This window comes from Camarhynchus parvulus, chromosome Z, assembly GCF_901933205.1.
Source record: "Camarhynchus parvulus chromosome Z, STF_HiC, whole genome shotgun sequence".
NCBI lineage: Eukaryota > Metazoa > Chordata > Aves > Passeriformes > Thraupidae > Camarhynchus > Camarhynchus parvulus.
Genome location: NC_044601.1, coordinates 28,231,488 through 28,258,247, shown reverse-complemented (window position 1 = coordinate 28,258,247; position 26,760 = coordinate 28,231,488).

Below are 26,760 nucleotides of genomic sequence, written 5' to 3'. Positions count from 1 at the left end.
TTAAAGACCTAGAAGGGAACGAAAAATGTGTGGCTAATTAGAAAATGACAATCATGAACCTGAGTGTAACAATAGATTCTGCAATCTCTTGCTATCGAGTGTTTTGGCTGCCTGTGTGAAAAAACTCTGCCATGGTACAGGCTTTCTACTTAGGCCTGCCAGGTAGAAGCTGAATGAAAAGGGATGTGACAAACCTCATATGGTATTTCCAGCTACACAGCCTTCACCCCTCGGCTTGGGAGCTACATTGAGCCTTGCCTAAGCTGCTTGGCAGGCATGCTTGTGCCCTGACCATTTATCTGGCTGGCCCTGACCATGTATCTGGCTAGACCTGAGACCTACCTAGTCACTGTGAATTTGTCTGCCCATCAATGGATTCTTGTTGGACTCTAGCTACTGCTCTCCTTCTTCAGGTGCTCCCTGCCAGGGAGATCCCTGCCTGTGCTGTGCTTAGCTCCTGGATTACCTTCCCTTGTGAAACCATCCCCCTCTTGCTGCTCTTTCAACAACAAAGAGCAAGAGACATCATGAAACTTTCTCTCATGAGACTATTCACCTCATTTATAGTCTCATTTTGCCAATGAAAATAAAGGTCTTTTGAAAGGTGGAAATGTGTCTCATATCCTCCTCATGTCAGTCTCTCTGGTTTTCTCAACATTTCCCTGAAGCATACTAGTCTTTTTGTGTTTACACTGTAGAAAATTTATTCACTTGAAAAAATCATAATGTCCATAGAAATACAGAATAAAATGGGGGAAACAACATTGTTTTCATGATGTTTACAGCTGAAATCACAAGCTGGGTGTAAGTGGGGCTCATTGCTTAAGGATTCAGTGGGTCCAAAAAGTTGGCATATATTTAAAGGAAGAATAGATAGGTATTTTCCTGAGACTAAATGGAAAAACTCCACAATGTTCATGCACTTTCCTGAGAAGAAGATAGCAGGAAGATGTGAGTTCTCAAGGGAAAAAATCAGACATTTGCTCACCTTTGCTCAGCGTTGTACATGATTAGAGACAGGCTGCTCAGCTGGGGGGGGCCTTTATCTAAGTATAACACCTATGTTCCTATATTATTATACTTAGATTTGCAACTGAGAAATTGAATTGGTCTGTAGAGAGAAGACACATGTAGTCAAACTAATCAATTACAGTCAAAAGAAGAACAAAACAAAGCAATTTTTTGTGCTAAATCATTATTGCAGTGGAACAATTCTGATTAGTTTTAACAGCTTGAAGACACATCAGCAGACAGCAACCACAGCTTAGCAACTGTGATCAAAATGCTTGTCTTTCATCCTCCCCCTGAGGATAAAAAGGTATGTAAATAAGACCAAGTTATTAGTCATGGCTAAATTACATAAATTGTTTTTAGACTACCCCATTGTCCCTTCTAGGAAGAGAGTAATTCCTGTTAAACTGAAAAACCTGTAAAAGTAGTAGGAACACAAAGGAAGGCAGAATATCACTCTTATCACCCGTTCTCCTCATCACTGGCAAACTGAATGGGCCATTGCTGTCCTGATATAAGCCTAGAGCTCCAATATCACTGCTCCCTGCTGTCTGTGCATCTAATATACACCTGCAATTAAAAGCAATATGAAGATTCAAAAGAATAATAGTTTAGCCTTCAATTGTCACGTAGCGTCCCTTTTTCACAACTGAGTTTCATTTCTGATGCATCCCACTCACAAAAGCTCATAGAAAAACACAGTGATCACATAATTATTTGTGGTATTCCCATGTGGGTTCGTCATAACTCTCCTTAGCAGCAGGTGGAGCATTATGACAGGTCACCTACTAGGAATTTCTGAGTGGGTGCTGATCCTGGACAAAGTACCAGCTCTCAGCTGAGGGACTGAATCTAGCACACAGTTTGCGGACCATTCACTGAAGTCTCCCAGCAGCAGGAGTTGCTCCTCAACACTGACTCCAGCTCTGTTCTGCTAAGCAACACTCCTCCTTCTGGCCCTGGTTCAAGGTCACTTGAAAGTCAAGCTGGGAAACAGATCCCATGGTGGCACCTCCTGCCCTGCCTTGTCCCTGTCCTGAAGATCTGCTCCACCTTACTGAGTCCAAACAATACTGGAAAGAATACAGCATCCAGCCTTGATTTAACTTGCTATGTGATTTCAGTTGCCATGAAATGCCATGAGGATTTGTTCCTTGGAGAAAGCAGACAAAAAACAAGATTAAGTGTTTTGAGACAGGAAGCAAGACTAAAAAGCACAGTTTAAAGGCCTAAGAGTTTAATACCTCTTATCCTCTAGGATTCCCCGTAGGGGCTCTGTCTGCTGTGATAGTGCAAAAACACCCTCAAAAAATAAATGTGGTAGTAAACTAAATCACAGGAGCAACTTCTATGTCACTGAAGGACAAAGAAGAAAATTGTACACAGTTCTCCCAAGCTGAATTAGTTACCAGTTAATAACTACCACTTGCTGCTTATTGCATAGAAGTGTACAGAAATCCTCTCTGCTACAGGCTCAGGAATGGTGCTGTGTCATGGAGAACAACTTTCTAATGGATGGCTCTTGTTTAGTTACCATGCAGATATACTTGCACATGGAGGACAAAGGAGCAGAGCAGCAATTTCCGTATGAAAACCAATTGTACTCACTTGCACTCACTAGCTGAATGACTTCACTTTCCAAATTTATCTTTTTAGAAAGCAGCATGGGTCTATGTGTGAGTGTGCTTGAGCATGCATATACCAATACACACCAAACAGAAAAGATGCAAGAGCACAAGATTTGGTAGGTGGCTGGGCACGTGCTCAGCTGACTTATCAGCACACGTTAATTTTCAGAGGAAAGCTCTTTCTTTTACATACCCCGTTGTGCCAACCACTTTTGGAAAGGTCTTTTTGATCATTTCAGATTAGTTGAAATGGTAAGAGTGTGGTGCTAACAATGCAAATGTTGTGGGTTAGAGCCCCATGTGGGCCATTCACTTCAGAGCTGGACTCAGTGATCTTTGTGGGTCCCTTTCTACTCAAAATATTAGTGGGATATAATATTATTTTCTCACAAGAAAACAATTTTATTGGTAAAAGCTATTCTCCTGAGAACTTCTTGGTGCTCTGCTGAAGGCAGGGCCATGCAGGTGTAGCCATCACTGGTGCCTGCAGTTGCAACAAGCTGGCTGAATTTATTGCCAAGGGACAGTGCAGCACAACACATTTGCTCAGGTTAGCTGTGTCACTACCTCCACAACATGCAGTGGTCCTCTGGATCAATACATCCCACCCCTTGCCTCAGATACAGTTCACCTTTATCAAATGTTTCCTCAATTATGGATTATGTTAGCAATCTGTTCAGCTAGTAGTTTCCTGGCAGGCTCAGACCTCTGTCACAGCAGCTCACACAGTGTCCACTCCCAGTGCAGCACTGGGCCTTGCTGCAGGGTCCCATGCAGCAGCTCCTCAAGCTGGCATGTGGTCACTCATGCCTGAAGGCCAGGGCAGATATAGCCCATTCCAGATCACTAACTCATCAAACACAATGCCTTTTGTGCGGTTTCCAAAACACCACCTAATCCCCATCTTCAGCTCTCCAGGTTCACCTGCCTTCCTACTCTTACACATTTCCCTACTCCCAGTCCATGACAAATGATACCACAGTTAAATTACAACACTATGTTTATTGCTCTAATCAAGACTACCTGTCCAATATCAAATAAAATCACATCACTGTATCTTTTGCCTATTAGAAATATCCTCATTTTTAGCTTCTATAGACACATAAACATCACTCAGTTGTTCTGCTTTAAAACCCCTGAAAACGTCTTGATTTCTAATTTCAGATGAAGGTAAATCCATTTTCTGGGGTTATTTTCTCTTCTGTTTCTTTCTTTCTTTCTTGCTTGCTTGCTTTCTTGCTTTCTTGATTTCTTGCTTTTCTTTCTTGCTTTTCTTTCTTGCTTTTCTTTCTTGCTTTTCTTCTTTGAAAGGGCTGGATCTGTCAGTGGGATAGAGCTATCTGACACTAGGACTGCCCCATATTGATCCAGTTTGCCCCTGACCTCACCCACCCCCAGACTATTTTTCCTCTGTTAGCCCTTCACTACAGGTTCCAACACAGCACTGCCATAAGGCAGTGGCCCCTGCAGCATTGTCAGGCAATGACACTTGGAAGCATCTTCCTGCCTAGCATATTCTCCAAGTTTCTTTCTAGAGGGACCTGGGAATCTAAACAGGAGCTAAACTCCTACACATAGGCCTCAGTACTCATAGGACTTTTTCTCACTGGTGGTGTTCTCTCTTCAAACAGTAGCCTGGAGGAACATGTGCTTTGCTAAACAAAACCAGAAACAGTACAACTAAAGAATCTGACTCCAGACCCCAAGGGATTGTCTTTGCCAAATCAGGATTCTGAAGCACCTGCAAGTGGCCTTGACAGCAGCGGTCACGGAAGTCTTTCTATAAGGTCTTATAACACACTTTTTTTTTAATGATGAAACTATTTTCTTGCAATCATGGTTGGGATTAAAAGCCAGCAGAAACAAAAGCCCTAAATGATTCAGAGTGGGAAGAAAACCCAAACAAAACAAAACAGACCTAAAAACAAAGTACTCTGTCACATAAACAAAAACAACAAACACACACACACAAACACAGAAAGGACTAATTCTGTGTGCTGCAACTGCATCATGGTAGAGCTTTTACTAGATTTGGGGAAGGATTTTCTGATGGCAATAACAATGACAGTCAAACACTGCCTGCCCGATGAAGGATGATTCCCATTAGAAAAGGTGGAAAGAGAACATTAAACAAACAGCTGTCAGCACTGCTTTAGAAAGAATCAATTCTGCCTTGGAAAGCTACAGGCTAAATCAGCTCTTGTCAGAACTTATAGACCAAGTATCAGTCATCCCATCCACATGCCTTTTGACATCATAAGGTAGACCAGGAGCTGCATTTCACACTGGGATGGCTGCCTGATGAGATCTTAGTGTTTGTAAGCATGTTCTGTGTATGCTCACACAACAGCCAAGTGCTTTCACAGCAGACCAGCCCAGACAATAAAGCCCTGATGGAGCCTCATCTTGTGGCACTGCGGGACTACAGCTTGATTTGCGTGGCCAGCATCAAGCCAGACACTCTCAGGCTTCGCTCCACAGTGCTTGCCTTACCTCTGGGGCCTCCTGTGTCAAACTCAGGGGGCAGAGCACATGGTTGTGGTATCTCCACTGTCAGCCCCATATCCTGCCTCTTACTATCCCATGCCTGTATCACATCCTCTGTCTCCATTCCCCAAGGGTTCTGCTGTCCTACATAATATGGTTTTCTCTACACTACATCATTATGTTGGTGATTAAACCACACAAACCTAAGAAAAAGTTTAAAAAAAATAGCATCTGGTAAATCAGAAGGTTTACATCTCTTCAATCAGAAGGTTATCTGTCCCAGGATCTCATCTCCTGTGATGGCCAGAAATGGATATCTGCAGAACAGTTCAAAACCAAAGGAAAAAAGAAGCCATCCTTTCCCAGAATATTCTTTCCATCTCCTAAACTGTGTGTGCCTGGGCTTCCAGCAGAAAATCTACATGTCCTAAGGCTGCTGGCAAGAACTTCCTCTTTCTTTGTGAGTGGAGGGAAGAGTTTGCTAAGGAGCAATCTCAAATTTGGTACTTATATTTCTTTCAGCAGCAGAAAATAATAACAGCTGTGTCACTTTCCTGTGCTAGGGAGCTCATCAAAAGAGGACCTAGTTGTCGTTCTTCTACCACTTTTTTCTTTGTTGTTCTATATATATATATATATATATATATATATATATATATATATATATATATATATATATATACCTAAGTGCCAGGAGCAGCACATGGGCTCTTTGCTGGATTTAACCCATGTGCAATTTGAGGACAGAGTGCTCCCAACAGACAGCAACACCTCAGCTGAGAAGACAAGCAGAAATAGCCAGGGCCTATATTTCACTGTCAATTTGCAGATGTTTGCAGACAGAATAACCAAAGTCTTTGAAGATCCCAAGCTGCTGAAGTCCCAATCTCCTCCTCCTTTTTCAAAGCACATTCAGTGCTTCAAAATTTGCTTTCAGAAGGAATTGCTCTGTGTGACTCAAATCACAAATGAGACCTGAACGTCTCTCATTTTGTAACTTTTTTCTCAGGCAACAAATTATGTCCTGGGAGGAACACAACTTTTAGTTCTTATAAAAGCAGCTTGATACAGTCCATGAATGAAGTGGTTTATATCCAAAGGAATTTCATATATCAACCCAAGTATCAAAAATCACAACCATAGCAGGATGTTAATGCCCTCAATATAAAAATACAATAAGGTGTGGTGGTTGTCATGGTGACTTTCCACCATACTGGGCACTTGCAGCAACTTGAGAATAATGATTCAGAAGTTGAAATGTAAGGCGCTGTTTCAGAGGAAGATATTCTTATAAACCACTTTTTCTTTGTGTTAAATAAATTCCTTTTTTTCAGATTGTCTATTCTGATTTACTATTGTGGCTTAAAGTAATAGAATGAATACTTTAATCCCAATCCTTTTTTTTTTGTAAAGAAGAAAATCCCTTCTTTATGCTTCTTGCCAACAGATCTCATCTTCCTGAGTCTATGAGTTTTCATAAAGCTTGCCTTGTGAAAAGACTTCAGGGACCTCTTGTATTTCTTGCCCACAACATAAAAATGTATTACATAGTTCAGTTGAAGAATACTAAAGCATAGCAAATAATAGTTCCTTTTGAAAGAATTGTCAAGATTTTTTGAGTTGGAAAAGTACAAGGGACTCAGGAAACTATTCTTTCCCTTCAGAAAAAAGACAAGGATTCATGTACAATGGTGTTAGGAATCAATCATACCAGTTTCAACTGTACTATAAGGGGGAGTTTAGAACTAATCCAGTTTTTTGTAATGATGCATCCCCTTGAAAAATTCACAAAGTTGTTAGAGATGGCCTCTAAGAAATTTCACTGAAGATGCGTGTCTTTCTGTGTTACCAGAACTCTCTAAGGTGTGCCCTTGTTTCCTGACTGGACACTGCAGGATGACCAAAGCTAATGTTGCAGGAGAATCTCCTGCCAAATGCAAGTTTGCATAGCTATGGCCAAAACAGCTGCATGCTTGTCTGACATTCACCACCATGGGTGAGGCTGCTATCAGGAACACAAATACAGCATAGAAATCTCTCACTGAATATAGGATTTAGGATCACTATTTGCAAGCTTTTGAGAAACATATTTCGCGCAGGTAGCTCAGGGTACAGCTGCAGTGGGAGCTGCAAGTTGAGCTCTGGGTGGGAGCCCAAGGCCAGAGGCCAGGAATTGCCAACCCTTGGCACAGAGACCTGTGGCAGCAGCCAGGAAGCCAGACACTGAGGCACCGCAGGAGCTGAGGACTCAGTAGGAGTATGGCAGACTTCCACACACACAGACTGTGAGGTATAAAAGCTCAGGGTTTCCTTTGTTCAGGTCCCTCCTTGGAGGCACCAGTTTGAGCTGTGATTCTCTTGCTGCACAAGGATTACTTTCAGAATCCAGAGGTCTGAGACTCTGCTGTGGGAAATGTAGGGTCAAGCCAGTAAGGAAACCGTGTCCAGCTGTATGAGTATGTATGAGCCACTTATCATGTCAGTGGAGCCACCAATTGCTTGGTTCCAGCTCAATGACTGCCAGAGTGGTCCATGGATAGTCAGACAAGGAATTTGCCTTTAAAAAGCCATGGTAATCTGATGCTTTATGTCCCAACAGTTCTCTATGAAAAGGTAGCCTCCCCTGTAGTGTGGAGCGATGAGTGGGAAAAGGAGAGCCTCACCTTGTGCTGTTTCACCCAGTGCTGGGTGACCAGGGCAGAGATGAAAAAAAGATGAGGTTGAGTCCTTCACAGTGTTGTTATTTTGTTCCTGAAGACATCTTCAATATCCATGTCCTTTCCTGGCAGGGATGAACTCAGGGACATACAACAGGTTGTCAGAATGCGTGGGAGCAGCTGTTTCCCAAAATATCCCCAAACTGAAACATTCACGCTTAAGTTGCCTTGGCACTTGACTTGTCAAGATGCAATCATCCAGGGAGATTATTCGGGCTCCTCACAGAAAGGGGGAAATAAACCTACCCTGTTGCAGAGGGGAAGCTAAGGGAATCACCCTCCCACAAACAAGTATCTCTCAGCAGCAAGAGTCATATGGAAGGAAATGAGGTCACTACACAGTTTCCATACTGTTTTGAGCCCTGGCTCAGAGCACTGACTGCTTTACCAAAATAGAAAAGTCACAAACTGTTGTCAGGATTACAATCATTTGGGAAGTGATTTGCCAGGTCCAGCATTTTGCTCTGGCTAGTGCCTGGAGAAGAAGCAGTGGGGACACCAGCCTGCCAGGAGCCAGTCTCAGCCAGATATCACAAGACCACCACTGCGGAACAAAGCTTCCAATTAGGTAGGAATTACATAGTGACCAGTACTACAGAATCACCGAATCACCAAGGTTGGAAGAAATCTTCAAGATTATCTGTCCATTCATCAGCCTAGAATTACCATTATCATCCCAAGCCATGTTCAGATGCCAGAAGTGCCACATCCAGATGCTACTTGAACACTTACAGAGAAAGTAGCACCAGGACCTCCCTGGGCAATCTATTCCAACACCTAATCACCTTTTCCATGAAAAAAAATTCTAGCATCTAATCTGAACCTCCTCTGATGCAACTTAAGACCCTTTCCTCTTGCCCTTTCACTGGAGACTTGGCAGAAGAGACTGACACCCTTGCTGCAACCTCTTTTCAGATAGTTGTAGAGAGCAGTAAACTCCCCCCTCAGCCTCCTCCATCCTAAACACTCTCAGGTGTCTCAGCTACTCCTCATGAAATATGTTCCCTAGATTTTTATCATCTTTGTTGCCCTTCTATGGACATACTCCAGCACCTCAATGTCCTTCTTAAAGTTCAGGGCCCAGAACTGGACACAGACTTGAGGTGTGGCCTCACCAGTGCTGAGTATAGGGGGACAATCAGTCCTGCTCCTGCCGGCCACACTATTCCTGATACAGGCCAGGATGCCACTGGCCATCTTGGCCCTCTGGGCACAATGCTGGCTCATGTTCAGGACCTGGTAATTCACCCTGTTGAACATCATACCATTGGCCTCGGCCCATTGATCCAGCCTGTCCAGATCCCTCTGCAGAGCCTTCCTGCCCTCTGGCAGAGCAACACTCCCACACACCTCAGCGTCACCTGCAAACCGACTGAGGGGGCACTCGATCACCTCATCCAGATCATCAGTAAAGATATTAAACAGGAGTGGCCCCAACACTGAGCTCTGGGGGAACACCAGTAGCAACCAGCCCCCAGCAGGATTTAGCTCCATCCACCACCACTCTCTGGGCCTGGACTTGCAGCCAGTGTTTCACCCAGAGAAAACTGCACCCATCCAAGCCATGAAAGTCAGTTTCTCTGGGAGAATGCCAGAGGACACAGTGTCAAAGGCTCTATGGAATTCCACTCAGAGAGCATACACAGTCTTTCCCTCATCCACTAAGTGGGTCACTTTGTTACAGGAGACCAGCTGGTCAAGCAGAACGTGCCTTTCCTAAATCACATGGACCCACTTCTCAAGCTTTTCCAGATCCCTCCAGATGGCATTCTATCCTTTAGGATTTTCAACAACATCATTCAGCTTGGTGCTGCCTGCAACTTTGTTGAGAATGTACTCGATTCCTTTGTCTGCCATTAGTGAAGATATAAAATAATGCTGGTACTGGGATGGATCCCTGAGGGACCTTATATGAGGCCAGATCTCTGCAGGTGTACCTTTCAAGGCTACAGAAACTAGACACATAAGGGCATTTCATAGATCATCAAAATCAATCCAGCTATCATGGGAAAGCATACTGCTGAATCCTTTTCTAATTCTACAGAAGGGAAATGAGCTTTATGTCATCTTTCACCATTTGCTTAGCCCTGATCACAGTATCTAAGAACTGACAAACTAACAGTCACAAGACATTGCAGAAGCAACAGAGTAGCTTGGTTCAAAGCCTACATCACAGATTAGAGTTTATTATCAGAGTCTGGAATTAAATCTGATTATGAGGTCATGTATCAAAATTTGGGTTTAAAAGAAACTGCCCATTTACTTCTTACTTTCTGCTACCATCATAACAACTGACTCCTTTGTTCAATCAGCAAAAAGCACACTTTCAAACATGCGGATAATTCGAATCAGGAGGGTAGCCTGGGTTAATGTCTTGGATGATCACTTCAGCTTTGAGTCCCAGACTATATCAGCTTAATGTGTTTGTGAAATCACAGCCAACATCTCAATGTTTTATCTGATACAAGAAAAGTCTGTACAAGAAAGACAGGGAAAAAGACAGAATTAGAGTGTGTACTATCTAAAATCTACAGCTAGATTTTAGAACATCAATTCACTTTCACAAATTCAAGTGCCAATTTCAGACAACTCTGAGCTCAAAGCTGTGTGAGGAAGCACAAATCTGAACAAGGCTATCACAAAGACACTGGATGTCCTCTATACAATTACTGAGACCATCACCAAAATTCCCAATCTGCTGTGCTCAGTTTATTTAAACTCTACCTTCACATGTAAAGTGAAACAAAGGGATCATACAACAAAGGTTTTGATAAACTCTTTCTTGGACTTCATAAATTTTGATAACTCTTCATTCATGTAAACTACATCCAGCAGTTCTAACCATGCACCCCCAGCCTCTACAAATAAATTTACCCTAGTTCATAAACAAGTTTCAACACACTGCTTTTTTGCTCTATTAGATAGTCTATACTAAAGAGATCTTTTTCTTCTCAAAGTCCATTTTGTCATGGCAGTTTTCAGGAAACAATTTAATTCAGCTGTAGCATTGTGCTCCTGAGTATCTCTTACTTGCTGGGAATTTTCTCTTTAATGCAGGTAGTTTGACTGATATAGTTGTTTCTGACTTTCCTGTAGTTTTAAAATGTGACAATGTTCACAGGGGTCCTAGGATGAGGGAAGAGACGAGGATCTGACTCCATGTTTCAGAAGGCTTGAGTTATTATTTTATGATATATATTATATTAAAACTATACTAAAAGAATAGAAGAAAGGATTTCATCAGAAAGCTAGCTAAGAATAGAAAAAGAAAGAATGATAACAAAAGCTTGTGTCTCGGACAGAGAGCCCGAGCCAGCTGACTGTGATTGGACATTAATTAGAAACAACCACATGGGACCAATCATAGATCCACCTGTTGCATTCCACAGCAGCAGATAATCATTGTTTACATTTTGTTCCTGAGGCCTCTCAGCTTCTCAGGAGAAAAAATCCTAAGGAAAGGATTTTTCAGAAAATATCATGGCTACATTAAAATATCTGTGAGTAGTGGTTTCATTACACTGCACTTAGACAGGCACAATACATGAGGAGAAAAAAATATCTTTAATTAGACCACAATACTGCAGAAAAGGGAAGGTTTTTGGGATCTTCCATTCCTAAGTCCTTCTTCACATTACAACAGTCATTTCAGGAGACAGAACACAACAGAGACAAGAAAGGGAGAGACAGAGAGGCGCAAGGGGTGTCAGTAAGAGGAGAAAGAGAATGGAAAGATGAGGAGTCAAAGAGTCTGTGATAGGCTAACAGAGGAAGATAGAAACACAGGTTAGGAAGAGTGAAAAAGTGAAGAGAGAAAGACAGGCTGTAAAGGCAGAGAGCAGACAGAGATCCAGGCTGGAGAGAGGGCGAGACAGAAAATTACTACAATGCAGCAGATACTTTGGTGTTCCCTTTTTATCAAGTAACATCATCTCTGTAATTTTTCCGCATTCCTTCACAAATGCCCAAGAGTTTATTTATTATTCTAATTATTTCTCTATATTTCAGCAATTTTCTACAACACATTTTTTGTAAACCTATTAAAGTTCAACTTATTTTTCCATAAATATTCCTGATCAGCCTTCAAACTCCTTTTGTGAAGATTTATTTTTACTCCTATATGTAATGATCTATTTTTAGATCTCTTTCTTTACAGAGATCAAGCATGCATATCATCTGAAATTCTCATAAAGTCTATTCACTATTTCAGTCACCCAAGAAAAAATTCAAATATTCCTATTGGGCTTTCAGGACTGATCAAAGAGGGCTGTGAATATCTACAGAGAATCAAGATTAGGTACAGAAAATTCAAGAGCACGTGCCAAAATAATGAGGTTTTCACTATCACTTCACAGACAATTCATAAACTAGAGTGGGGGGAGGGAATGAGTTTACCTTATTATATAGATTTTACACTATAAATAGTTACTCATATCTGGAAAATACAGTTCTGGCAGGGAGAAATGACAGGCAGATATTAAAGAGCATTAGAAGGAATATCAGCTCCCTCTATGGAGCATAGCCAATAATTCAGAGTAAATATTATAGTAGATTAAGTTTATTTTCTTTTTCTGTTTGCAAATTTCTTTGAACAGCTTATAGATAATTACAGTTAAAGTCATGTTCTGCCCATCTAGCCTAGTAATAGTGATGGATTTTTAGGCCTGAGATTTTTCTTCTTTTTCTTTTTTCCACAGTAAAGAGAGATATTGAGGAATTTGATTGTGATCCAGGGTTTTTTTCAAAATATAATCTTAGGATATTTTTTAACTATTTTAGGCTGCAAAACTGTATATTTGAGAAATATTTTAATCTGCCAGGGTGACTAACCAGAAGCATGTCAGGAGGGACCACAGACCTTTGAGGCAAGGGTCAAAAGTTTTCTTTGTAAACAGACTTGCCAGCCCAGTGAGAGGTGCTTTAAAGCAGCTGGGGCTAGGAGGGCTAACCTGAAGGGTATAGGGGGCACAAGGGGCTGACAAATGGGGGGACAGCAAGACAGGGGAGCTCTCTGGCATTTCCACTGTAAAAGCAGTATGAGTTGCAGTGGATCACAAGTGTTTTTGCACTAATGCATGAAGCATGAAGGGTTTTGTATTGCTGAAATGGCTCCCAAGGTATTAAAAAGTCTTTTTTCCCAGCCCCACGACCGAAGAAGTCGAGATTCCTCAGCTCTGGTTTTCAAGGTTGTTTATTTTCTCTTATCTAATACATTCTTTCTCCTACCCACTGAGGTGTGTCTGGCAGGTCAGTTCGAGGCACACTGAATGCCCTTGGAGCAGTGATATCTTTTTATACTAAAATCTACGTGTACTTTATTTACAATAATTTTCCAATACCTATCACCTATGTTAGACAGTCTGTCTCTATCCTAAACCAATCTAAATGTGCCACCATCACAGCAGAAGATGGAAGACGAGAAGAAGGAGAAAGACAGGACACACCCAGATTCCTCCATCTTGCCTCTTAAACCCCCATTCTAAAACCCCAAAATTCTACTTTTTCACCCTGTGACAAATTAACTATCATTCTATTCAAACTCTTGCGGCTTGCAAATCGTCACACAAAGTTGGTAATTGTTTCCATGGTTAAAATCGAAGACACAGGTATCTTTGACTCCATGCCAAGGTCTCTGAGCCCTCTGCCGGGGTCTCGAACCATCCAGGGTAGTCAGAGGAATGTCCTGGGTTCCAACAGAAGCAAGGGGAATTAGAAGTCTCTGAACATAGCATGGTGCTAATAATGCCAAGGTTGTGGGTTTGATCCCTGTATGGGCCTTTCACTAAAGAGTTGGGCCCCTTCCAGCTGAGAATATTCCATGATTCTGTGAAATCAGCAAGTGTGATACTGTAGTAGATGTCTGCTATGACTTGATCAGGAAAAGGAGACAGTCTTATTTACTCAGCTCAAGAAAGCTTCACCATCAAAGATTCTTGATACCAATGGATGACTTTAACCTCCTTGATGTGTGCTTAAACAGCAATACAGCTGGTGGAAAGAAACCACAATATATACAAAATGTGCTGAAGGCAAATTCTGATGCATGTGGCCAATGACCTGATGGTGAAAAAATGGCCTGTTCAACCTTAAACTTCCAAACAAGGTTAAACAAGTTACAGGCAAGGAGTTTGAGGGCATTCTTAAGCTACAGCATACATGATCCTAAGAGAAATGAACAAGATAAAGAGCAGAATCACAATCCTGGACATCTGAGAAACAGAATTTGAGCTTTCAGGGACCTGCTTGAAAGAATCCAGAAGGAAGTTACCCTGGAGGTTAAAGGAGCCTGGCAGAACTGTTTGAGAATTGCTCCCAGGAGGGCCATTGGCGTAAAGCACATCCCAGCATCTCAGCCGTTCCTCCTCCTCTTTCTGGTATTCACACAGAAGGGGTAAGGATGGAAGGGACCACAGGGAGTCATCTGGTCCAGCCTCCCTGCCCAAGGCTCAAGCAGGGTCATCCTAGCGAACATTGCACAGGATTTCATTTAGACAGTTCTTGAATATTTCCAGTGAGGGAGACTCCACAACCCCTCTGGGAAGCCTAGTCCAATGCACAGTCACCTGCACAGGAAGGAACTCCCTCCTCATATTCAAGTGGAACTTCCTGTGCATCAGTTTCTACCTGTTGCCTCTTGTCCTATTGCTTGGCATCTCTCAGAAGAGCCTGGCTCCACCCTCATGGCACCCTCCCTTCAGATACTGATAGACATCTCTCAGTCATCTTTTCTGGAGGCTGAACAGGCGCAGCTCCCTCAGCCTTTCCATCACAAGAAAGATACTTCTGTCCCTTAATCATCTTTGTTGCCCTCAGCTGGACCCACTCCAGGAGTTTCACATCTCTCTTGTCCTGAGGAACCCAAAACTGGACACAGACTGAAGATGAACATTTATTGCACCTAAGATCTGTCTGATGACTCTGTGGCTCTATGTAGAAATACAGATGAACAAATATAGTTTTCCTTATCATTTAAGTGAAAACAAGAACAAAGAAACAAGTTTGCCTGTTGCTTCTGTACATCAATAAGTGACAAACTATTTCTTGTTCCTTGTAATATAAAACCAGAAGAAAATGTCAACTCACCTCTAAAGACCATTTACACCCAAGGCAGGAAACAGCCTGGGGGTCAGCAACAAAATATTTTTAGAAGGTGGGTTTCAGCAGCTGGGGTGTCAGTATACCACCAGCTTCAACAGTGTTAAAAGTATTCATTTCAGCTTCCTCTCAAGCAGTGAGAAGCTCCTCTCTGAGGATGACTAGGAACAAGAGAAATTGTGACCAAAGAAGATACATACGCAACATGATCACGGCAGAAGTGGGAATAGAAAAGCCAAAGACTATCTGGAGTTGAATTTGATCAAGAATGTGAGGGGCAACAAAATGGGATTATGCAAGTATATAAATGAAAGAAAGACAAAGAAAATGTGGGCTTGCCACTAGATGGAGCAGAGACTACCACAAAAGGAAAATAGCAAGGTACACAAAGCCTCTCTTGCCTCAGCCTTTACTAGTAAAACCAGCATTCACGAATCCTCAGATTTCTGAGACCAGAAAGAAAATTTGAGCAGGGAAGACTCTAGGAAACAGACAAACTGGACACGCAGCAGTCTGTGAGACCTGTCAGCTTGCTCCCACAAATGCTGAGGGAAGCTGGTGATATTGAAAGACCACTCTGATATTGAAAGACCACTCTTTGTTGTCTCTGGAGGGCAGATGGGACAGTTTCTGAGGATTGGCAGAGAAAAAATGTTAATCCTATCTTCCAGAACGGAAAAAAGAATGAGTCAGAGAAGCCCAGGCCAGACCAGTTCTCCTCAGTCCATGGAAGGTGATGGAAACCATCTCTAGACATATGAAGGATGGAAAGGTAATTAGGAATAGTCAACACTGACTTACAAAGTGGAAGTCATGTTTAACTAACTTGATAGGCTTCTCCAACAAGTTGAATAGCTTGGTGGATGAGGGGAACACAGTAAATATTGTTTTTCTTGTCTTATGCTGGCTGTTGACACAGTCTCCCAGAACATTCTGAAGAAGATTAAACTCTGGTCAAAGAGCTGGCCCAGAGGGTTGTGGACAAAGGCTATCTGGATGCTGATCACCAGTCATGTATCCTGTGGGGGTGTAAAATCGTGGGTCAATACTGTTCAATAACTTCCTTACTGCTCTAGACAATTAGGTAGACTGCACCTGGATGAACTTTGCAGAGCAGACAAAAGTATGAGAAGTAGCTAAGAAGGACATAGAGAAACTAGAGAAACTGGAGAGCAAAAAAAATCATGAAGCTCAACAGAGGGAAACGTGAGGTTCTGTGTCAGACATAGAATAACCCTGGGCACCTGAGCATGTGGAAGGAGGTGATTCTTCCAGCCCTACTTAGCACTGGTGATGCCACACCTGGAGTATTATATCCTCTTCTGGGCTACACAGTACGAGACAGGCATCATGGACATACTGGAAAGAGTCAAAAAAAGTCCACTAAGGCAATTTAGGAACTGAGTCATGTGTCATGTGAGGGAAGTCTGAACAAGCTGGGACTCATCAGCCTGGAGAAGAGAAGGTTTGAGCATCTTATCAATGTGAATAAATACTTCATGAGAGGACTAGACATGACAGAGCAAAACTCTGTTCAGTGATGCTGATTGGACAAAAGACATTGGACACAATTTAAAAATTTAAAACACATTACATGCTACTGCCCATAAGATCATAATTTTTAGCTGTGAGGTGGCTCAATCACAGGGACAGGTTCTCAGAAAAGTTTGGAATCTCAGGCCCTGAAGCTCTTCAAAATCTTACTGGACACAGTCCTGGAAAACCTGCTTCAACTGACATTGCTTAGGCAGAGGTGTTGGAGTGGAAGTGATGTGTGACAGCACAACAGGTCCTTGAACAGGTGTAGACTAGAGAAAGTGCACAGAATCTGCCAGCTTAGACTGTAATTTTGTAGAAAGGTGTCTTCTTGCTTGGACATAACAATTTTCTCAAAGTGAAAAGGAAAAGGGACAAAATCTACTGATGCTCAGACAGTTTGCAATTTGTGGTTAAATACTTGCCTGCTAATGCAAGAATAAGTTGGTCTGTATACAGCGTAGCGTCCTCCCCAAGGTTTGCCAAGATGTTCTGGGCAGCTCTGTGGTACATTGCTACAAATTGCCACCATTTCTTTTGCTTCTTGCTGGGGTTATAAACTGTGTACAGCTAGCTTAGAGGAGTCACTTCCTTTGCACACACTCTGTTACTCAGATCTGACTTTCATCTTCCAGAGATGTTTTGTTCTCATATAGCCTACAGCAGGCACTTGATTCCACAGTTCCCAGGTGACCAAAGAAATTTGTTTCTGATAGTTTTTCTTCAATAGCTGAGAGAGGTCACAAGGAGCTGAAAGAGTTTGTTTGCAGAGCTTGTGAGGTAATTGCATCCTATATTTAATGTACTTGCGAATGCACCAAGGACATGAAGGCAGGCAGATGAAGGTGGAGCTCACCTGGAAAGTGTTTTCCGAATTTACTTAATGGCCACCGGGTGTCACTGCTGCTCCGCCAGAGATGATTGCCTGCGCAGTAACCAGAATCGGTAATTCCAGTCTGGAAATTCAGCTGTGCTCTTGTTGTCACCGTCAAACAGAACAAGAAACAGGCAGTTCAGGGACTTCTGCACCTGCTGAAAGCAAATACTGCTGCATATCGGCATGCAAAATAGTCCCCACACAGTGATAAGGCCAGAAACATTTATTAGAAAAGCTTCCACTTTTTATAATATTTTTACCATCAGATTAAAATAATATGCCTCTGGACAGCCAATAGAATAAATGATTCAAGTATCAGACCATATCTTTCAAAACAAGAAATTTTTTTATAGCTTATTGCAAACTCTTGTGGTTCTGTTATATTTTAGAAACTTTGTTGCATCTTTTCTCCTCAGTGGAATAAGCTTCTTTTATTTAACCAAGCAGTCTTTGCTCTTCTATTACTAAGCCTCCTTTGTTTTCTCACCCTATGTATCCCCCTTTTTTATTTATTAATGGTTGTAAAGCCATTACTGTGTGTATAAATTAGCCTTACTCGCTTTAAGTTTTGATTGATAAGCCATTGAATATAAGTAAAGATACATGGCAAACACAACATGATCACCAAAAGAGCTACAGGTCCCATTATTGCTATGGCAACTACACGTTTAACCTAAGGTCCAAAATTGAAACTTCCCAGCCAAGAAAACAAGACAAAAGGAGCCCCTCCCTGGTTTTTCTGCCGTTATCCAGACAGTTCCATCAATTTCTGGGTATTTTGTGAATGGATTCAGAATGGTCACTCAGGTTCACACAGTACATTCCCTCAAAGTCTTCACATCTGTGTCCTTGGGCTAACAACAATAAGCATTGCTGCTCTGTTTTCCAGTGTTTCATGACACACAGACCCAACATCTGTTAACAATCCTGGTAAAGCATTACTGGTAGCTTTACTCTCCTTTGCAAGCCAACGACCTAGCTTATTAATTGTGTTCAAGGCATGCCACAAGTACCAACAGAAACAACTAAAGAACTAAAAAATCTTTTTGTAGAATTCCAGAATTTGGCCTCAGAGTACAATCAGGGCTAAATGACTCAGCATCACGTTTATTTCACCTATGTTGTAGTGTTCAATAAGTTAGAGTCTCAAGACTGGAGTAAAACATGGTTAAATGACTGAAAGAGGGACATGGACCTCTCACTGCTTTCCCTGGAATGCCTTTCCATGCTCTGTCCCCACATAATAGAAAAATGTTATCTGGCAGACTTATTGCATTGATTTTTGTGGTGACATGTGAGGGAGCAGTAAGACTACACCAGGCAGAGGCATTATGGTAAACGCCAATGCCACTTATTTCGACTCCTGTGTTGTCTGTGTTTGTACTGTTAGCGTAATTGACATAAAAACATAAAGGAGCTTTTATAGAGCCTAGTACATCCAACTCTTGAGGCTGCAGGGAGAGAGCAGGGAAGTTACTTGCTTTTCTCTTGCCTCCATCAGTATTGCCCATATACCATCTCACAGATTGGTCAGCATTAGACTGCCATGATCCCAAACATCACAATGATCTATGCTTACCTGGAGTTGTACAATCATGTGGAACTCTTTGATTGTATAAGTTGTTCAATTTGTCCTCCAACATGGTGCTAAAGCATCATAGGAAAACCTTTTTTCACTTGCTGTTTTGTTATCAAATCTGGCAATTTTAAGAAATTTAAAACAAATGTTGCTTTGTCCAATTGTTCCTGAGGTGTTATACCAAGGGGTTCCCCCCTTTTTTCTTTAAGAAACATATTCTTTAAAAGGGCATGTGTTCATTCCACAACAGCTTGACCTGTTGATGAATGAGGTACACCAGTTAAGTGACGTATACACCAACAATGAAAAACAGTTTTCATTGGCTGTGAAACATATGCTGCACCACTATCAGTTTTCACTACTTTAAGGACTTTTTAAGTAGCAATAGTTTACAACTTGTGCCAATGACATCTCTTGCCTTTTTCTCTTTATGAGTGGAGGCAAAAAAAATTTGGAATATGTGTCAACTGATACATGCACATATTTTAAGGTGCTAAAAGAGGAAATGTGTGTAACATCCATCTGTCAAATTTCACTGGCACCTAATTTTTTTGGTTTGTACTTATTGTAGTAGGCAAAGGTGTTAAGCTAAACAATCAGGGCAGCAATGAACAATTTGTTTAGCTTGAAAAAAAAGATTAAATAGTTTACTTAAAGTTTTTGCATTCTGGTCATAAAAGTCATGTGATAACTTTTCTTGTGTAATTTGATTCACAAGTGTTGCCATCATCATCAGAACGTCAGCAGCTGCATTGCCTTTCACCAGAGGTCCAGGCAATGGTGAGTGAGAGCTGAGATGCATAACATAAAAACAGTGAGATCTGCATCAAACAAAACCAAAGTCGATAACAATCTAAAAACATTTATGTTGTGTACTTCTTTTAGAAATGGATGTTCTATTTGGTTTAAAATATCAATTACATACAAGGAATTTGATATTAAGTGGAAGGGTTCACTTTTGAACAATCTAAAGGCCTCTACAGCAGTTGCCAATTTGACCAGCTGTGTTGATCCTGGCTGAAAAATCATTGAGTTTTCCCAATTCCCTGCCAAATCTTTCCAGGCAATAACTGCTTTCTGGGTTTTCTCAGAGCCATTGATGAAAACTGTCTTTACATCAGACAGGGGCTGTGACAATGTTAAAAAACGTGGCAGTATAGAAAGATCTTTTAAAGATTGCAAAGGTTTCTTTTCAGGTAAAGAATTAACAATGCTTCCCAAGAATTCTGTCAGGGCCATCTGTAAAGATAATGATTCTTGGAACATATCCTGAAAAACGTTTGCAGGCAAAGGAATGTGAATGTGAAAAGGATGTTCCCTACATAGGGTCTGGCATCATTTTCATCCTGTGGAAATAAGTCTAACAATCATGTCAAGCAATGTAGTTACTGTTGTTGAAAATGTGTGAGGTTAAAATACCCTGTCTATTATCCACAACTGTTGTGTATACAACACTGTGCTGTTACTGCATATAGTTGGAATTCAGCCGGGATAAGAAAAAGCCTGAGTGGTAACTCTGCTTGTCGTCTGGATACAAAAGAGGTCTGAATTGCATTCAGAGTTGCAATGCTTCATGGGCTTCTGCATCCAGCTTGTGAGGAGAGGAGATATTAAATCTGTGCCTCCCTTAAGTAAATTAAACCAGAGTGACAATTCCTTGGTATCCAGTGGAGATACCAAGGGTAGGTCTGAGACAATTAATAGTTCCTAATAATTTTTGCAAATCATTTAGTGTTTTAATAGAGATCCACAACACAATGGATCAACAATTTGAATGGAGGAACAATTTTCCATTCAAATAATAGAATTTATTTGAGGGACTTCCATGGTGGGACAGTTCGAACCTTGTCTGCTGCAATACAAAGACCAAATTTATCAAGAGAAAAACACAAAGGGGCAAAACAATTCTGCAGTACTATAGAGTGATCTGCTGCTAGCAGTAGATCATCCATACCATGACACAGGAAAACCTTTGAAAAGTGCTGTCACACCAGTTGTAAAGCATTCGCTACCACAAACTGATATATTTCAGGACTGTTTTTCATTCCTTATGTAACACAATCCAGTGATACCTCTGCATCAGTTCACTGTTTTCAAGGATGGTAATGAAAAAGCAAACGAGGTGCAGCATCAGGGTGTAATGCAATTGTGAGAAAACAATCTTTTAAGGCAATGATTAATAATTCCCATGTTTCAGGGATCATTGCTGGATTAGGAATTCCAGGGCCCATCAGGGCTATTAGCGCACTGATAGCCATATCTTGTAAGAGTCTTCATTTGCCTGTCTTTTTTGGAATCACAAATATTGGGGTGTTCCACAGCCTTGTAGAAGGAATTATATTTGCCAGATCAAATCATTGTTTGACCAGTTTTTGTGCTTGTTGCAGCAGTTCTCGTCTGAGGGGCCACTGATCCACCCACAGAGGAGTGTTCATGTTCCTTGTGAGTTTAAGTTTTGGCTGCACATCAGAGGTTCCTTTTAAAAATCTGTTGTCAGTGTCAGTCCCCACTGTCATAACAGGTCCCTTCCCCACAGCATGGAGTAGCAGAAAGTATATGTGGTTTGAGCTGTGCTTGCTTCCCTTCTGGCCCATATACCATGAGTTCCTTAGCTGACTGCTGTGGCATCTGCTGACCTCCGATGCCTGTGATGATCACTGATGGCGGTGACAAGGGCCAGGTAGTGGACATTCACATTCACTGACGATGGTTTTGTCAGCTCTGGTATCAATTAGTCCCATAGAAGACTTGCCACCTACAACACGGGTTAGAAAAGGTTGTTGCACTGAAATAAGTTTAGACCAGTAAACGTGACGAGTGCCTGTGCTCCCAAAACCTCCAGTGCCCCTGTCAGCATTGACAGATGGTATTGACTCTGTATCTGGCAAAATAGGAAGTGGGATGAGTTGAGTAATGCATGATCTTGCTGGAATAGTACAAGGTGGATTAGGAGTCAAAGCTGTGATTTTTATTTCACCCTTAGAATCAGAGTTGATGATTCCTGGTAAAATAGAAAGTCCGCTTTTAGATAATGATGATCTCCCAAGTAACAATGCATGACATTTAAAAGGAAGGGGTCCATTTAAACCTGTAGGTATAAGGTTGTAAGTGAACCAATGTGTCATTTATTGTGGTTTTGGTAGAAACTACCAAGTCCAAGCCAGCAACTGCCTGGGGTTCCCCTGATATAGCTTGAGCTGTGGGGAGTAGCTGTGGCTGGGTCTTTTTTTGTTGAGGGGTGCAGGTTCCCAAGCCCCTCTTCCAGTTTCCCTGCTTTGGCAGAGGTCTTCCATCTTGGTCAAATTTAGAACAGCATTGGCTATACCCGTGATAGCTTTTTTTGCATCTGGGGCATGACCTGCTAGGTTTTTATTCCTTTGCTCATTCTTTGGGCACTGCTTTCTCACATGACCTTCCTCTTCAGAGTCAAAGAATTTAATTCTTGCCCTAGCCACTTGTAGCTGTTGAGCCAAAGCAGCTGCCAACAAATCTGCTCTGCATTGTTCTGCACCAATATGTGTACAGGTTTTGACAAAGTCAGTTATAGTAATATCAGGTTTGTTTCTGATTGGATCAACTGCCTTTTGACAGCCAGTATTAGCATTTTCCTAGACTAAGGATTTCAATAAGCTTCTGCTGTAGCTGGTAATTCAACTTGCCTGTTCACAGCTGTTTGCAATCAATAAAGGTGATGTAAGCCTCTCAGAGTCCTTGCCTTATGGTGAAAAAGCCAGGCTCAGTCTTATTAGCATCCAGCACTCTTCTCAGAGCTTTCATAACCAGCCCCCTCACTTCATTAAATGTTTCTGGGGGCATTCTTAATTGATCCCTTATAGATGCCTGAGTTCCATCCCTGCCAGATGATCCCTTGTTATTTCAACATTATAAGTGTTCAAATTTGCCAGCACCTGTTCTTGACATACATCTTGGTATTCAGACCACACACAATTGAATACTCTTCCGGTGTTATAACCAATTCAAATAAAGCTTTCCAACCAGCAGGTAATGTTATACAGCTTTCTGCAACAGATTCTGTAAGTCCCATCATATGGGAAGATTGCAGACCTTTTTCACTCATAGAGTTTTTTAACTCCTTAGCCATGTCATAAGAAATTTGTTCATGACAAGATGCTTGTTGTGATAAATTACAGGCATAGCAGTGAGAAGTTCAACATCCCCTTGATCGATCCACTTGTTTTCAGCAGGTATCTAAAAAGTGTTTTGGCTCAGAGGACAGCAAAGCATCATTATCAGTCACATAGGGCAGAGGCTTTAATTGCTGTTTTAGCAGTTTTGTGTCACTAGATGGTACTGCAGCCATAGCTTTCGTTGGCTGTGGTTTTACAGTAGGCTGTAAATTATAGTCTTTTAAATTTATGGGATCGTCCTCTGGTTCCTCCTCATTAATTCCCTCCTTCATTTGCAAAACTACTGGATCATGACGTGACAGTGGTGGTGTTGATTCAGGAGAAGAATCTGCCAACAGATCTACTGTGGGCTGATCAATTTCATCCAAGTCATGAAAAGACTGTAGTGCAAAATAAACAATTTGCCATGTAATAAATTTATCAGGATTAACCTCATGGTTCTCTGGTTGATGAGTCTTTAAAGAATCACCCACTTGCTTCCAGTTTTCAAAGTTATATAATTCCTTTACTTCCTACTACAGACAGTTAGCCTTCATCCACATAAGGAGTTGCATAAGCTTTCTTTCTTGAATTCTACAACCTTGCTTCCTTGTGATACATAATAAACAGGTTTTTTGAAGGGTTTCTAATTTATTTTTATTATTCCCCATCCTATATATATAAATATATATATATATTAGATAGATAGATAGATAGATAGATAGATAGATAGATAGATAGATAGATAGATCGATAGATAGATAGATGGAGAGAGAGAGAGAGTTTGGAGTTTTGTTTATTTGCTTGCTTATTTGTTTGTGGGTTTTTGTTTATCTATAAAATTTAATTTTTTTCCCCAACGTCTCACAAGGCTGACCTGCAATTGTTCCTTAGCCCACAAGAAGACAGATGTCCTCAATAATTCTTGAAATCTACCCTTTGGTTCAGTTGGGAATAGTCTCAGAGAATACGGGTCCCTGTTAAGCAGGTGCCATTTTGCAGCGTATCTGCACACAAAGAATCGTCCCCAGACAGTGAAAAGGCCAGAAATATTTATTGTAAAGCATACACTTTTTATAATAGTTTTAGCATCAGATTAAAATAACATGCCTCTAGACAGCCAATAGAATAAATTATTCAAACATCAGACCACTTCTTTCAGAAGTGTTTTGTTATAACTTACTGCAAATTACTGAGGTTCTATCTGTTATATTTTAGAAACTTTGTTACATCTTTTCCCCAGCTGCTTTTATTTAATCAAGCAGTCTTTGTTCTTCTTTTACTAAGCCCCCTTTGTTTTCTTGCCCTACAAGATAAAAGGGCTGTGACAGCTTGATAAGAAGTGAAGGTGAATTGGAAATGAATAAGCCTTTCCAAGGAAAGAGAGCTCCTTTTGAAGTAGGAATGGGCTAGAGGGATTCCCAGAGAGCACTGGCTTTCAAGGTGGGGTGAATGTTAGCTCTAGAGAATGGGGGTTTCAAGCAGGACATCAGCAGATAAGCTGGAAAGCCAGACACACAGTTTAGGAGACTGTAGCCTTGCTGTCAGTGTTGCTCGGTGCCGTGTGTGTGCTTGCACCTCCCATCACAGCACAGGCTGTGCTATCTGTCACCCAGACAGGCTGCAGCCATACCCTCGCTCAGGCTGGTCTCTTCCTCACAGGGACACAGACTGCATCTCCTCAAGCCCAGATCTAGCCATTGTACCAGCCTGTCTAGCCCATGGAGCAAAAGGTCTAACTTGCTGCCCACAGTCCTGACATTTCAAGGGACTCTTGCTGAAGGCCTCACAAGGTGCATCTGACACTGTCAATCCACCATTCCTTGCCCATGACCTACCATCTCCTTTCAATATATCCTTCTGTAAAATATCCCCTCCCTATGTATGATAACAAGGGTTCCCAGAATCATTCCATATTCTTGGGAATTAATGGGTTGCAACATTCTAGAGATGCCCATCACTTAGACGAGATGGACACTTTGACAAATTAATGCAGGGCACCAACCTTGCAATCATAATTTTTATTTGTACCAAGCAGATCTCAAAATGGCAATCAGTTAGAGTGAGATGGTAGAATGGTGAGATGGTGAAATTCACCTCTATGGTGAATGACCACAAGCCTGAACACAAGCTGGTTTGGGATTCTGTTATGTGAGAGGCTAGAGGTGGCTGGAACTGGCATGTAGATTCTCTTTTCCTGACAATAGTTTAGTTCCACAGTTTGTAAACCTTATTTTGTAGACCAAAACCCATCAGAGATCAGAGGTGACTACGGTACTAAATAACAAAACATAAGGAGGCAGAAGAACCCAAAATATAAGACTGACATTCCTGATGGAACACATAGATCCAAATTGTCACCTAATAAGAGCCAGCCTAGCTTCAGTTTCACAAGTTTGGATCAGCTCAGCCTTTCACTCCAGAGTTTTGTTTACCTATAGCCACTGTCAGTATATATTTGCCTTGTATAACAGAAGTACCTTGCCAAAACCTAGAGCTTTGACAAGTACTTCCATAAGAAATAGAAGGGATGTGGGGAGGAAGGTAACTCAATTTCCAAAGGAGATACAAAGAATATATGAAATAAGAAATGGGAGTGTTAACCAAAATTACTCACATCAGCCAACTCTTAAACCATATCTCTCTGTCCTTGCTTCAGCTCCCCCACCCCTATACACCTCCCAAAACAGGACACCATGCACAGTTCCACCTTTCCCACAGCCTGGGTTGTGGGTCAGAATGTGTCCCTGTCTAGGGTGGACGACAATTTTGTTCCAGTTTTCTGACTCCATCAGGGAGTGTGGTTGTCAGAAGGGTGGTGGTCAGAACTGCCGTGAAGCCCAGTCTAGCCATTACGTGGTTTGTTAAAGGCCATGGTCCAAGTAATGTTCAGGGCAGATCTTCAGGATAATGGGAGAATGAAGGTCTCCTGTCCAGACTCTCTCTTTCATCCACCTTTTCTACAACAGTAGGAAACCCGAGGAAGGGGGGTGGTTCTGAACTGGCTTGAGCTGTCTGGTTGTCTTGGCACACTGTTTTGTTGCACTTCCCCAGAGCTGGTGAAAGCTGAACCTGCCTGCTTCTCTTGGCTGCAGAAATAGGGATTTCTTACTCTTTCTGGTTGCAAGCCAAATGAGACATCCCCAGACTCAGTGTGTCAAGGGAGGATTCTAACTCACAGGAACTGAGTCTTACTTTTCCTTCACTGTCTGAAGTGCCTTACACCTCTCCCAGGGTCCCACAAGCTGCTGTGTCACACCCAGGAGTCTCTTCTCTACAATTTAGAAGTTAATCTACATACATTTCCGTTGGCTCCCCACCCCAGTTCTCTAATCTTGGGGTTGTTTAATGTTCTCAAATAGCTAACATTCAAAGGGAACAGAAACACCCTTCACCACCTCAGAACTAAGGTACACACACACAGTCCCCTAAAACAACAACATTCATCTGTCTGCAACTGGTTTCAAATATAATGTGAATTTTTAAGAAAATCTCGAGTCCAGTTTGGAGAACAACGCTGCTTTCTCAAAAAAAAAGGCAAATAAAATTGACAAGATTTGTCACAGCTGACAGTGACGAGCAAGTTTCTGAGACATCAGAATTAAGTGGGCTGAATGTCCTTTTTGAGCATTCCTCAATATTTTTGGAAAGGCTGAGGTGGGAGGAACTACAAGTTGTCAGCTGGGCAGGAAGTCAGCTTTAC